The sequence below is a fragment of the Talpa europaea genome (genome assembly GCF_964194135.1).
Source record: "Talpa europaea genome assembly, chromosome: X".
Classification (NCBI taxonomy): Eukaryota; Metazoa; Chordata; class Mammalia; order Eulipotyphla; family Talpidae; genus Talpa; species Talpa europaea.
This window is the reverse complement of record NC_140081.1, coordinates 34,959,728-34,970,727: the sequence shown is the minus strand read 5'-3', so window position 1 is coordinate 34,970,727 and position 11,000 is coordinate 34,959,728. Positions and strand designations below refer to the sequence as shown.

The following is an 11,000-nucleotide window of genomic DNA, read 5'->3' as shown; positions in this document are numbered from 1 at the left end:
CTCCCCTCCCGCCACCCCCCCCATAGTGTGTTTCTGGCTTATAGTAGCTTGAATTTGATTTTTACTTTGTATTGATTAGTCTTTTTCCTGGTCCCTTATTTAGGTTTTCTAAATTCCTGCGAGTGAGACCATCAGGAATTTTTCTTTTTCTTTCTGACTTATTTTGCTGAGCATGATCCCTTCTAGCTCCATCCATGTTGCTGCAAACTGCATGTGTTTATCTTTTTTGAATGCTGAGTAGTATTCCATTGTGTGTATGTACCACATCTTCTTGATCCAGTCATCTATTTTTGGGCATTTGGGTTGTTTCCATAGCTTAGCTATTGTAAATAGTGCTGCTATAAACATAAGGATGCAGGTGCCCGTTGGAATTAATGTTTCTGTGTCCTTTGGGTAAATACCTAGGAGTGGAATTGCTGGATCATATGGAAGCTCTATGTTTAGTAGGTCAAGAAATCTCCACACAGCTCTTCATAGTGGTTGGACCAGTTTGCACTCCCACCAGCAGTGCAGGAGAGTTCCTTTTTCTCCACAACCTTGCCAACATTTGTTGTTGCTAGTTTTTTCATTATATGCCATTCTCACTGGTGTAAGATGGTATCTCATGGTACTTTTGATTTGCATTTCCCTGATTAAAAGTGATGCTGAACATTTTTTCATTTGCCTGTTAGCCATTTGCATTTCCTCTTTGGAGCAGTTTATTTTAGTTCTTCTGCCCATTTTTTGACTGGATTATTTTCTTTTGTTTTTGTTGCATCTCATCAGCTCTTTGTAGATTTTTGTGATCAGTCCTTTATCATTAGTGTTGTGGGCAAAAATGTTCTCCCAGTCGGTGGGGTTTCTCTTTGTTTTGGTTATTGTCTCTTTTGTTGTGCAGAAGCTCTGTAATTTGATGTAGTCCTAGCTGTTGATCTTTGCCTTCACTATCACTGCTTTGGGTGATGTGTCGGTAAAGATGTCTTTGATGTGCATGTCATGTAGTGTTTCACCAATATTTTCTTCTATATATTTTATGGTTTCATGTCTTATGTCTAGTTCTTTAATCCATTTTGAGTTGGTTTTTGTGCATGGTGTGAGGTAGTAGTCAAGCTTCATTCCTTTGCATGTAGCAACCCAGTTTTCCCAGCACCATTTATTGAAAAAACTTTCTTTGCTCCAGTGCATATTCTTTGCTCCTTTGTCAAAGATTACTTGACCATAAATCTGTGGGTGAATTTCTAGATTTTCTATTCGATTCCATTGGTCTGTGTGTCTGCTCTTGTTCCAATACCATGCAGTTTTGATGATTATGGCTTTGTAGTATAGTTTGAAGTCTGGGAGTGTGATGCCTCCATTCCCTTCTTTTTTTTCTTTCAGGAGAGCTTTGGCTATTCAGGGTTTTTGGTGCTGCCATATGAATTTCATCAATAATTGTTCTATTTCTTTGAAGAATGACATTGAAATTTTGATTGGAATAGCATTGAATCTGTATATTGCTTTTGGTAGGATGGCCATATTAATAATGTTTATTCTTCCAATCCATGAGCAGGGGATGTCTTTCCATTTCTTTGTGTCTTCTTCTATTTCTTTTAACAGTGTTTTATAGTTTTCTTTGTATAGATCCTTTACCTCTTTTGTTAGATTTATTTCCAAGTTTTTGATTTTTTTGTTTTGATAATAAAAGGGATTTTTTTTTTATTTCTTCTTGTTCAGATTTATTGTTTGTGTACAGGAAGGCTACTGACATTTGCGTGTTGATTTTGTATCCTGCCACTTTACTAAACTGATTGATTGTTTAATTAGTTTTTCTGTGGAGTTTTTGGGGTTCTCTATATATATTATCATGTCATCTGCAAATAGTGATAGTTTGACTTCCTCTTTTCCTATTTGTATTCCTTGTATGTCTTTCTCTTGTCTTATTGCTCTGGCTAGGACTTCCAGTATTATATTGAAAAGCAGTGGTGAGAGTGGACATCCTTGTCTTGTTCCAGATCTTAATGGAAATGCTTTTCAGCTTTTCACCTTTGAGAGTGATACTGGCTGTTGGCTTGTCATATATGGCCTTTATGATGTTGAGGTCTGTTTCTTGTATCCCAAGAATTTCAAGGGTTTTCATCATGAATGGTTGTTGTACTTTGTCGAGAGCTTTCTCAGCATCTATTCATATTATCATATGGTTTTTATATTTCTTTTTGTTGATGTGTTGTATGACGTTGATTGGTTTTTGGATGTTGAAACATCCTTGTGTCCCTGGAATGAATCCTACTTGGTCGTGGTGAATTATCTTATGGATACATTGTTGGATTCTGATAGCTGAATTTTATTGAGGATTTTTGCATCAATGTTCATTAGAGAGATTGGCCTGTAATTTTCTTTTTTTGTGTTGTTCTGGTTCGGTTTTGGTATTTGTGTAATGTTGGCTTCATAGAACGTGTTTGGTATTATCCCTTCCTTCTCAATTTTTTGGAAGAGTTTGTGAAGGACAGGCACTAATTCGTCTCTCAATGTTTGGTAGATTCATTTGTAAATCCATCAGGTCCTGGGCTTTTGTTTTGGGGGAGGTTTTTGATTACCATTTCAGTTTCGCTGCTTATAATTGGCCTGTTTAGGTGTCTATCTCTTCTTTATCTAACTTTGGGTGATTGTAGAGTTGTAGGAATTTGTCCATCTCTTCTAGATTGTTGAACTTGTTTCCATGTAACTGCTCATAGTAGTTTCTGATTATTCTTTTGATTTCACTGTGTCTGTTGTGATTTCTCCTCTTTCATTTGTGATCCTGTTTATTTGTGCTTTCACCTGTTTTTCCTTTTGAGCCTGGCTAGGGATTTGTCTATTTTAATTGTTTTTTCAAAAACCAGCTTTTGGTTTCATTGATCTTTTGGATTGTTTTTTTAATTTCAATTTCATTTATTTCTGCTTTTGTTTTTATTATTTCTTTTCTTCTACTGGTTTTGGGGTTTTTTTGTTGTTCTTTTTCTAGTTCTTTGAGCTTCGAGATTAGGTTGTTTCTTTGAGTTCTTTCTTGTTTCTTGATGTGAGCCTCTATTGCTATATATTTTCCTCTTTTACTGCTTTTGCTATATCCTATACATTTAGGAAATTGGTGTCCTCCTTGTCATTCAACTCAAATAACTTTTTAATTACTTCTTTGACCTCATTAGTCCAGTGGTCTTCCAGTAGTGTGGGTTTCAATCTCCATGAGGTAGAAGAGTTCCTTGCCTTCTTTTTATGGTTTATTTCTAGTTTGATGCCTTCATGGTCGGAGAAGATGGTTGGTATGATTTCAATCTTGGTGTATCTGTTGATGTAAGTCTTGTGTCCCAGTATGTGATCGATCTTGGAGAATGAACCATGTGCGCTTGAGAAAAATGTGTGTTCAGATGTTTGGGGTTTTATTATTCTATACATGTCTGTGAAGCCCCAGCGCTCTAAATCCTTATTTAGAGCTTTAGTGTCTTTACTTATTTTTTGTCTTGTTGATCTATCCATTGTTGATAGTGGTGTGTTGAAGTCTCCCACTATGTATGTGTTTTCTCTGATGCCTCTTTTCAAAGATGATTATAGTTGTCTGATATATTTTGTTGCTCCTTCATTTGGTGAGTATATATTAATGAGTGTTATTTCCTCTTGAAGTATTGTCTCCTTGATCATAATGTAGTGACCGTTGGGTCTCTTTTTACCTTTTTGAGTTTGAAATCTGTTTTATTGATATAAGTATAGCTGTTCCTGCTTTCTTTTTTGGTCCATTTGCTTGTAGGATTGTTTTCCATCCTTTAACTTTGAGTCTATTTTTATTTTTTGTAGTTAAATGTGTTTCCTGGAGACAGCAAAAGTTTGGGTTTTGTTTCTTAATCCAGCCTGCGACTCTGTGTCTTTTGATTGAAGAGTTTAGTCCATTTACATTTAGAGTTAATATTGATATGTTAGCTTCTGTATTTGCCATTGTGTTTTTTCTTTGATTTTATTTATTTATTCTTTTAATAACTTTTTTTTTGGCTTTCTTCCATTGTTATTCGTCCCTCTGAGGTTCTGGCTTTAGGACTCCTTGTAGTATTTTTTGGAGTGGTAGTTTAGTCATAATGAAATTTCAGAGTTACTGTTTGTCTGGAAAGGTCCTTATTCTTTTTTCACAGAGGAAGGAAAGCTTTGCAGGATAGAGTATTCTTGGTTGGCATTTATTGTCTTGCAGTCTGTTGACTACGTCCCTCCACTCTCTCCTTGCCCATAGTATTTCTTTGGAGAAGTCTGATGTCAGTCTGATTGGTTTTCCTTTGTATGTTATCTGTTTCTTCCCTCTTGTCAGCTTCATTTCTTTTTTCTTGTCTTGGATTCTTGGGAGCTTTACTATTATGTGTCTTGCTGTATTTTTCCTTTCATCATGGAAGTTTGGTGTTCTTCTTGCTTCTTGTATGTCTATTTTCAGCTCCTTCTTCATGTTTGGGAAGTTTTCTTCAATTATTTCCTTGAATATTTTCTCTGTTCCTATATCTCTCTCCTCTCCTTCTGGGTTTCTTATAACTCTTGTATTTCCTTTCCTCATGGAGTCAGATAGTTCCCAAAGTCTTTCGTCAGTCTTTTTCATTCGTACTTCTCTTTCCTTTTCTGTTTTGCTTCTTTTTATTTCTCTCTCTTTGAGAGTGCTTATTCGTTTTTCCATTTCCTCTATTCTGTTTTCACTGCTTTTCCCAGCATTCTTTAGCTCTTCTTTTAATCCCTTGATCTCCTGCATTTCCTTTATTTCCCTCTTTAGGGACTCAATTTCATTTTTCTGAGCGTTGTTTTCCTTAATGACTTCCTTCAGTTTTTTCATCACAGCAATTTAAAATTTTTTTCTGGAAGGCTCAGAAGTTCTTCCAAGTCACTGTTCTGCAAGCTGGTGGTTTGTGTTTTTTTTTGTCGTGTCTTTTTCCTGAGGAGTTGCTCAGTTGCATGTAGTTTTTCTTCTCCCTGCTGCCTGTTTTCTAATATGCTGTATGTGTTGGTACACTGTGCTGCTGGTACTGACCGGCATCTTGTTGGTGTGCTCTTTCAGGGGTTTTGGAAACTGACAGTCCAAACTAGTCAAATACTGTTATGCCAGAAGTCTATTGAGTCAGTGGTACTTTGAGTATGTTGATGGTCACTGTCACAGAATCTCTCCTCCTTCTGTGTTTAATTACAAATGTGCGTCTTGAAGTCCCACAGACTTCCCTGGAGGTGGGGCAGCAGGATTTCTACCTGGGTTCCAAATCTCTGGATCCCCCTCTGGGCTCTGACTTCCTGCCAGGCAGGACCAGGCTTGTGGGGGCCTTCAGCTCACCTCTGACTGCATAGGGAACCTTCTCTCTCTGGCTCCATGGGGAGACTTCTGCCAGTTTCAAGCAGTCTTTATTGAAGAAAATTCCCTGTTCTATAATGGCAATGTGGGGAGGCACTATCCTGTGCTCCTGGTCTGTGCAGGCCATGGGTTCCTGCTCCCCCTCTGGGCTTGGACTTCTGGCCAGAAGGGACCTGAAGTTGGCGAACTTCCCAGCTTACCTCTGGCTCCACCGGGAGCCTTCTGCTGGTTTCAAGCAGTTGTTTGAAGAAAGGTCCCTGTTCTAAAATGGCAATGTGGAGAGCCACTCTCCTGCGTGCCCGGTCTGTGCTGGCTGTGGGTCCCTTGCAGCGATTTAATATAATAAATCCCAGATATGTAGACTGAGGCAGACACCTAATGAGGATGAAAGCTTTGTCTGTGGGGAATTTTTGATGATACCTATGTAACAGGTGTTCCCCAGGAAAGGGGCTCCACCCTCCCTTGTGTGGAGCAGGAAACCTGGAACTTCCCCATTCCTGGGGACCACCCTGTTACACCTAGAGAAATATTACATGTGCATAAATCAAATTGAATTGTTTTCACAAGTGTTGTAAGGTTTCATACAGTAAAAGGCTTTTTCTATGTGCACTTTAATTTCACAGCTACAAGAGTAGCTAGGATACCTAATCACAAAAGAAAGCATTCATGCAAGATGGCTAACTCCTTGATAGAGTAATGCACGCAATTCAAATTGACTACACTGTTATTGCATCTAGGTCTTTCTGCAACTACGAGGTGGTTATGGAAATCATGGCCCCTGGAATTATCTAAAAAGCAGCCACCACCTTCTATGTATGTTCTCTTTTGCATCTTTACTTCTTTTTCTTGATCAATGCTGCTGTTGTTGCTGCTTCTTAACAAAACTGGTAAAAATGACATTGTAATCATTAAACACAGCTCTCTGGCAGTCAAGACATTCAAAACCTTCTCTCTGGGGCAGAGAAAGCACGTACAACGTTTGGAACTCTGGTTTATGAACAGGGTGGTCACAAATTTCCCTGGCTTGAAGATTTCCGCAACTTTTCTGATCAAGTCATCATACATAGTAGGTCTGAATTAAGTTTGTTTCAAAGGTAACATAAGAAAGTTCTGGTTGTGGGGCCTCCCCGGTAGCGCAGCGGTTGAGCGCTGCGTTGCGAAGCTGCCCGCAGCCTCTGCAGCACTGTTTCCATCCCTGGCCTCCTGGCGAGGGTCCCACATGGCACACAGACCTCTCCTGCCGCCCGCTACTCCCCTCAGCAGTGTATTTTGTCAGTCTGCCTGTTCTGCTCTCCACTCTGTCTCTGGTTAATTCTCTCACCCTCCCGTGCTTCTAACTGTACCCAGTGCTTGTATAAATAAATAAATAAATCTTTAAAAAAAAAAAGAAAATTCTGGTTGTGGAGTGATGTGAATAGTCCAGTAAGTTCCATTCGATTTCATTCCATTTATTGAATACCCACAAGGAATTGAACATTGTGGCATCAATGACAGAACCTGGTATCAGGTCACAATTTCCACTCTCATGAGTGATATCCTTTGCAGTGACACCATCTCTCATGTAGAATTGAACCATAGGTGCTGGGTCAAGCTCACTCATCAGAATCTCCAGGGTTTGGTCTGACTGAGTGATGACCTGACTTGCTGGGGAATTCAAAGTATACAAGCACCAACTGTTAGAATTCATCCATCCCATACAATATGGTGCTCCACTTGGGAAAACTGCAGTAAGAAATTCTACTTCTTCCTGGAAACTCCGGTGTGGGTACCTTTGGTGAGAAGGCTTCATGAAATTCTTACGAGAATAAAAGAAGCTTTGAATTGAGTCAAACCCACTGTAATCCCTAGCAAGTTTCAACAGGGGAACCAGTGCTTTCAGCAAGAGGGTGCTACCGCATGTCTTCAAAATGAAACGTCTTTTGGAAACAAAAATGCTACTCTCACTGAGGAGATAAACTTCCTGCTTGTCAGTTTTGGTCACACTTATGATTGAGCACTGCACATCCTTCAAAAGTATCTCGCACTCAGACCTTGGGATGGTGCGAAGATCCCCAGATCCTCAGTTTGCTTTGGGTTGTTGTCTGGAGAACCAAACCTCCAGTAGCTTCTCAGTCCCTTCGAAAAACTGTGCAGCTTCCATCACCGTGAGATGAGCAAACAACCAACAATTACAGAAAGTCAACTAAATTAAATCTTTTTCCCGCCTCTACTGCTGCCACTGCTGCTGCAGATTGTTCCAACTGTTACTAAAGTTCAGGTTCCTTTTTTTCCCTTATTATGACTTTTACTAATTTTTTTTAAATAAAAGGTATTAATAAAAATTTTCCGGTTTTATTTTGTGTGCATGTCTGTGCGAGCGAAAGTTGAATGAATCTGTTGGAAAGAGGCAGATACAGTTTAGTCTCTTGCACCCCACTGTTTTCCTGTAAAAGAGAGTCGTCGTGTGAGTGCAAGTTAACATCGCCAGCCTTACTATAGAAGCCTGGAGAGCATTTCTTAAATGGTATCCTTGAAGTTTACCCCCGCACCCCACACCTAGTGTTTACTGGGAAACAACCCAATCTTGTTGATTGGGAGGGGCTGCATCTGTCTAACTATAGAGACTGATTAGAGACCACTTGCAGGAGTGCTGGGGTGTTGGACATAAATGCTAACACAACTGTAAAAACTTCATCTTGGGGCCTCTTTGGTGGTGCAGGCAGTTGAGCGCAGCGCTGTGAAGCTGTTTGCAGTCTCTACAGTGCCAGTTCAATCCCCGCAGCCTCGGAGCAAACCACATGGTGAGCAGACCTCTCCTGTCTTGCCCTCTGCTCCCCTCAGCAGTGTATTTCATCAGTCTGCCTGTTCTCTTCCCCGCTTTGTCTCTGGTGAATCCTCTCACCCTCCTGTGCATCTGGCCTGTACCCCTGTTCTTGTATAAATAAAATAAATCTTAAAAAAACAACTTCATCTTGTTTTGTTAGAAGACTTAAACCTAAACTGCTGTCCAGAAGCGGAAATAGTCCACCAGACTTTGCCCATCCATGGGCGAACTAATGATAACAATTAGTTGAGCATTCTGTGGATAGTTTGATTAAAAAAAAATAAAACCAGCGCCCCAAAATTGCTGGTGGGAGTGCAAATTGGTCCTACCACTGTGGAAAGCTGTCTGGAGGTTTCTCAGTCTACTAAAAATGGAGCTACCATACGATCTGGCAATTCCACTACTAGGGATCTACCCAAAGGACACAAAAACACTGATTCAAAAGAGCACCTATACACCTATGCTTATTTCAGCACTATTTATAATAGGTAAAACCTGGAAATAACCCAAATGACCAAAAATAGATGACTGGATCAAGGAGATGTGGTATATGTACACAATGGAATATTATTCAGCAACCAAAAAAGATAAACTCATGCCATGCGCAGCAACGTGGATGGAGCTAGAAGGAATTATGCTCAGTGATACAAGCCAGAAGGGAAGAGAAAAATAGCGCATGGTTTCACTTATAGCAGGAATATAGGGGAACCAAATAAGACATCAGTGTAAAAAAACAATAACAGTATAAAACACAACAAAGCAAAAAAAGACAATTATAAATCAGAGACATACTGTAGGGGAGGAGGAGGGAGAAGGATCAGAGGGAGGGAGAGAGGAGCACAGGGGACTGAGGTGATGGTGCACAGGTGCATTGGTGAAGGAAACTCTATGGGGACTAGACATGAGGGGGTGGGGGGAAGCAAATATTGTTTAAAAATGAAAAATGATGTAAAAAAAAATAAAACCAAAACTACCCAGGCAAACTTATGATACTATAAGTTAAACAACTGGGGAAAAAAAAAAAAAACCAAAAGTTTTTCCACAAATACAGTTAAGACAGATGAGGATGCTGCACATATGGGCGTGGGGGTGGAGAGGCACCAGGCCTAACTTGTGTTGCTTTGGCTAGGACCCAGGTCAAACTGCTCAATCAGGAAAAAAAAAATGACTTCCTTCCAGCGCCTTTGGTTCAGCAGGGAGAAATAATGCTGCTAGTATAGTGTATTGGCCAGAATTCCCCAGAGAAAAATAATCAAGTGTGTGTGTGTGTGTGTGTGTGTGTGTGTGTGTGTGTGTGTGTTAAGGAATTGGCTCATGTGATTGTGCAGGCTGGCAAGTAGTTTGGCAGGAAATAGTTGATCTCTTAGTTTGTATCTGAAAGTAGTCTGTTGGAAAAAGTTCTTCTTGGGGGAATGTTAGTCTTTTGTCTATGATTATAATTAGATGAGACCTACTATATGATTAGATGAAACCTACTGTATTATGGTGGATCATCTGCTTTACTCAAAGTCTACTGATTTAAATGTTGATCTCATCAAAACTGACACCATAATCCCTTAGCCTAATGTGTCCTGGTCTCCCCCCCAACTCTAATCATCAAAAGGACTACAATCATTGGTGCATATTTCATTTCTTGGACTAGTCCCTCAGCATTTCTATCCTCCAGGCAAAAAGTCCAAATGGATGTGGCTAGTTCTAAGACTTAAGGGATATAAATCACATAATATGCATATGTTTCCTTATGATCTTCAACCTAAATACTACCCTTGCTTCTCTACCTTCAAATTCAACACAGGAGTAGATCTCTTTTCAGAATTCTTTAGCATTCCTTTATCTTGATCACATTTTTTTTTTTGCTTTCACACAGAATAAAACAACAATATATTTGGATTTTGATACCTCAAGGCTTCAGTGAATCCCCCCATATTTCTCTAAGTTTCTCAACCATAAGCTCTACATTTGCAATTTCTTCATTCTTTTTACCTTGCTGTTATGGTCACCTGGTTCAATTTCTTATCAAGAGGACTCTATCTCTTGGAAATTTGGTTATAAAAGGATATAAAGTATCTAAAGATAAATTACAATTTGCCAGGCTCAAATTTTATATCTATCTACCTATCTATCTACCGACCTACGTACTTACTTCAAGAAGGTAAATTCCTCTCATCAGACAAGGAATTATAATTTATTCTATCACTAAATAGAGTTGTAACTATTCTATATTTTTCTTATACAAAAAGGCAATTTAGAGACTGAATGGTGTATGAAGTAAGGAAAATGACAGACTCTTTTCCTCCAAAAGCAACCATTTAAATGGAGAAAACTATTTTAAAGATGTAATCATTTAAATTCTGGCATTTGTCTTAAGGACATATAACAAATGAAACCTTCACTTAAGAAAATATACCGTGGAGTTTTTGGGGTTCTCTATGTATATTATCATATCATCTGCAAATAGTGATAGTTTGACTTCTTCTTTTCCTATTTGGATTCCTTGTATGTCTTTCTCTTGTATTATTGCTCTGGCTAGGACTTCCAGTATTATATTGAAAAGCAGTGGTGAGAGTGGACATCCTTGTCTTGTTCCAGACCTTAATGGAATTGCTTTCAGTTTTTCACCATTGAGAATGATACTGGCTGTTGGCTTGTCATCTATGGCCTTTATGATGTTGAGGTACGTTCCTTGTATCCCAAGAATTTCAAGGGCTTTTATCATGAATGGGTGTTGCATTTGTTGAAAGCTTTCTCAGCATCTATTGATATTATCATACGGTTTTTATATTTCTTTTTGTTGATGTGCTGGATAACGTTGATTGATTTTCAGATGTTGAACCATCCTTGTGTCCCTGGAATGAATCCTACTTGGTCGTGGTGAATTATCCTATGGATACATTGTTGGAT

General features: G+C 39.1%; 1 pseudogene across 1 annotated transcript; it reads right to left on the bottom strand.

The window, feature by feature from the left end:
* Positions 1–5,963: 5,963 nt before the first annotated feature.
* On the bottom strand, positions 5,964–7,436 carry LOC311186894 (S-adenosylmethionine decarboxylase proenzyme-like; annotated as a pseudogene). The gene is made up of 3 exons: positions 7,321–7,436; positions 6,640–6,969; positions 5,964–6,368 (listed from the first exon to the last, which is right to left on the bottom strand). The product of its transcript is annotated as an S-adenosylmethionine decarboxylase proenzyme-like (transcript).
* Positions 7,437–11,000: the final 3,564 nt, after the last annotated feature.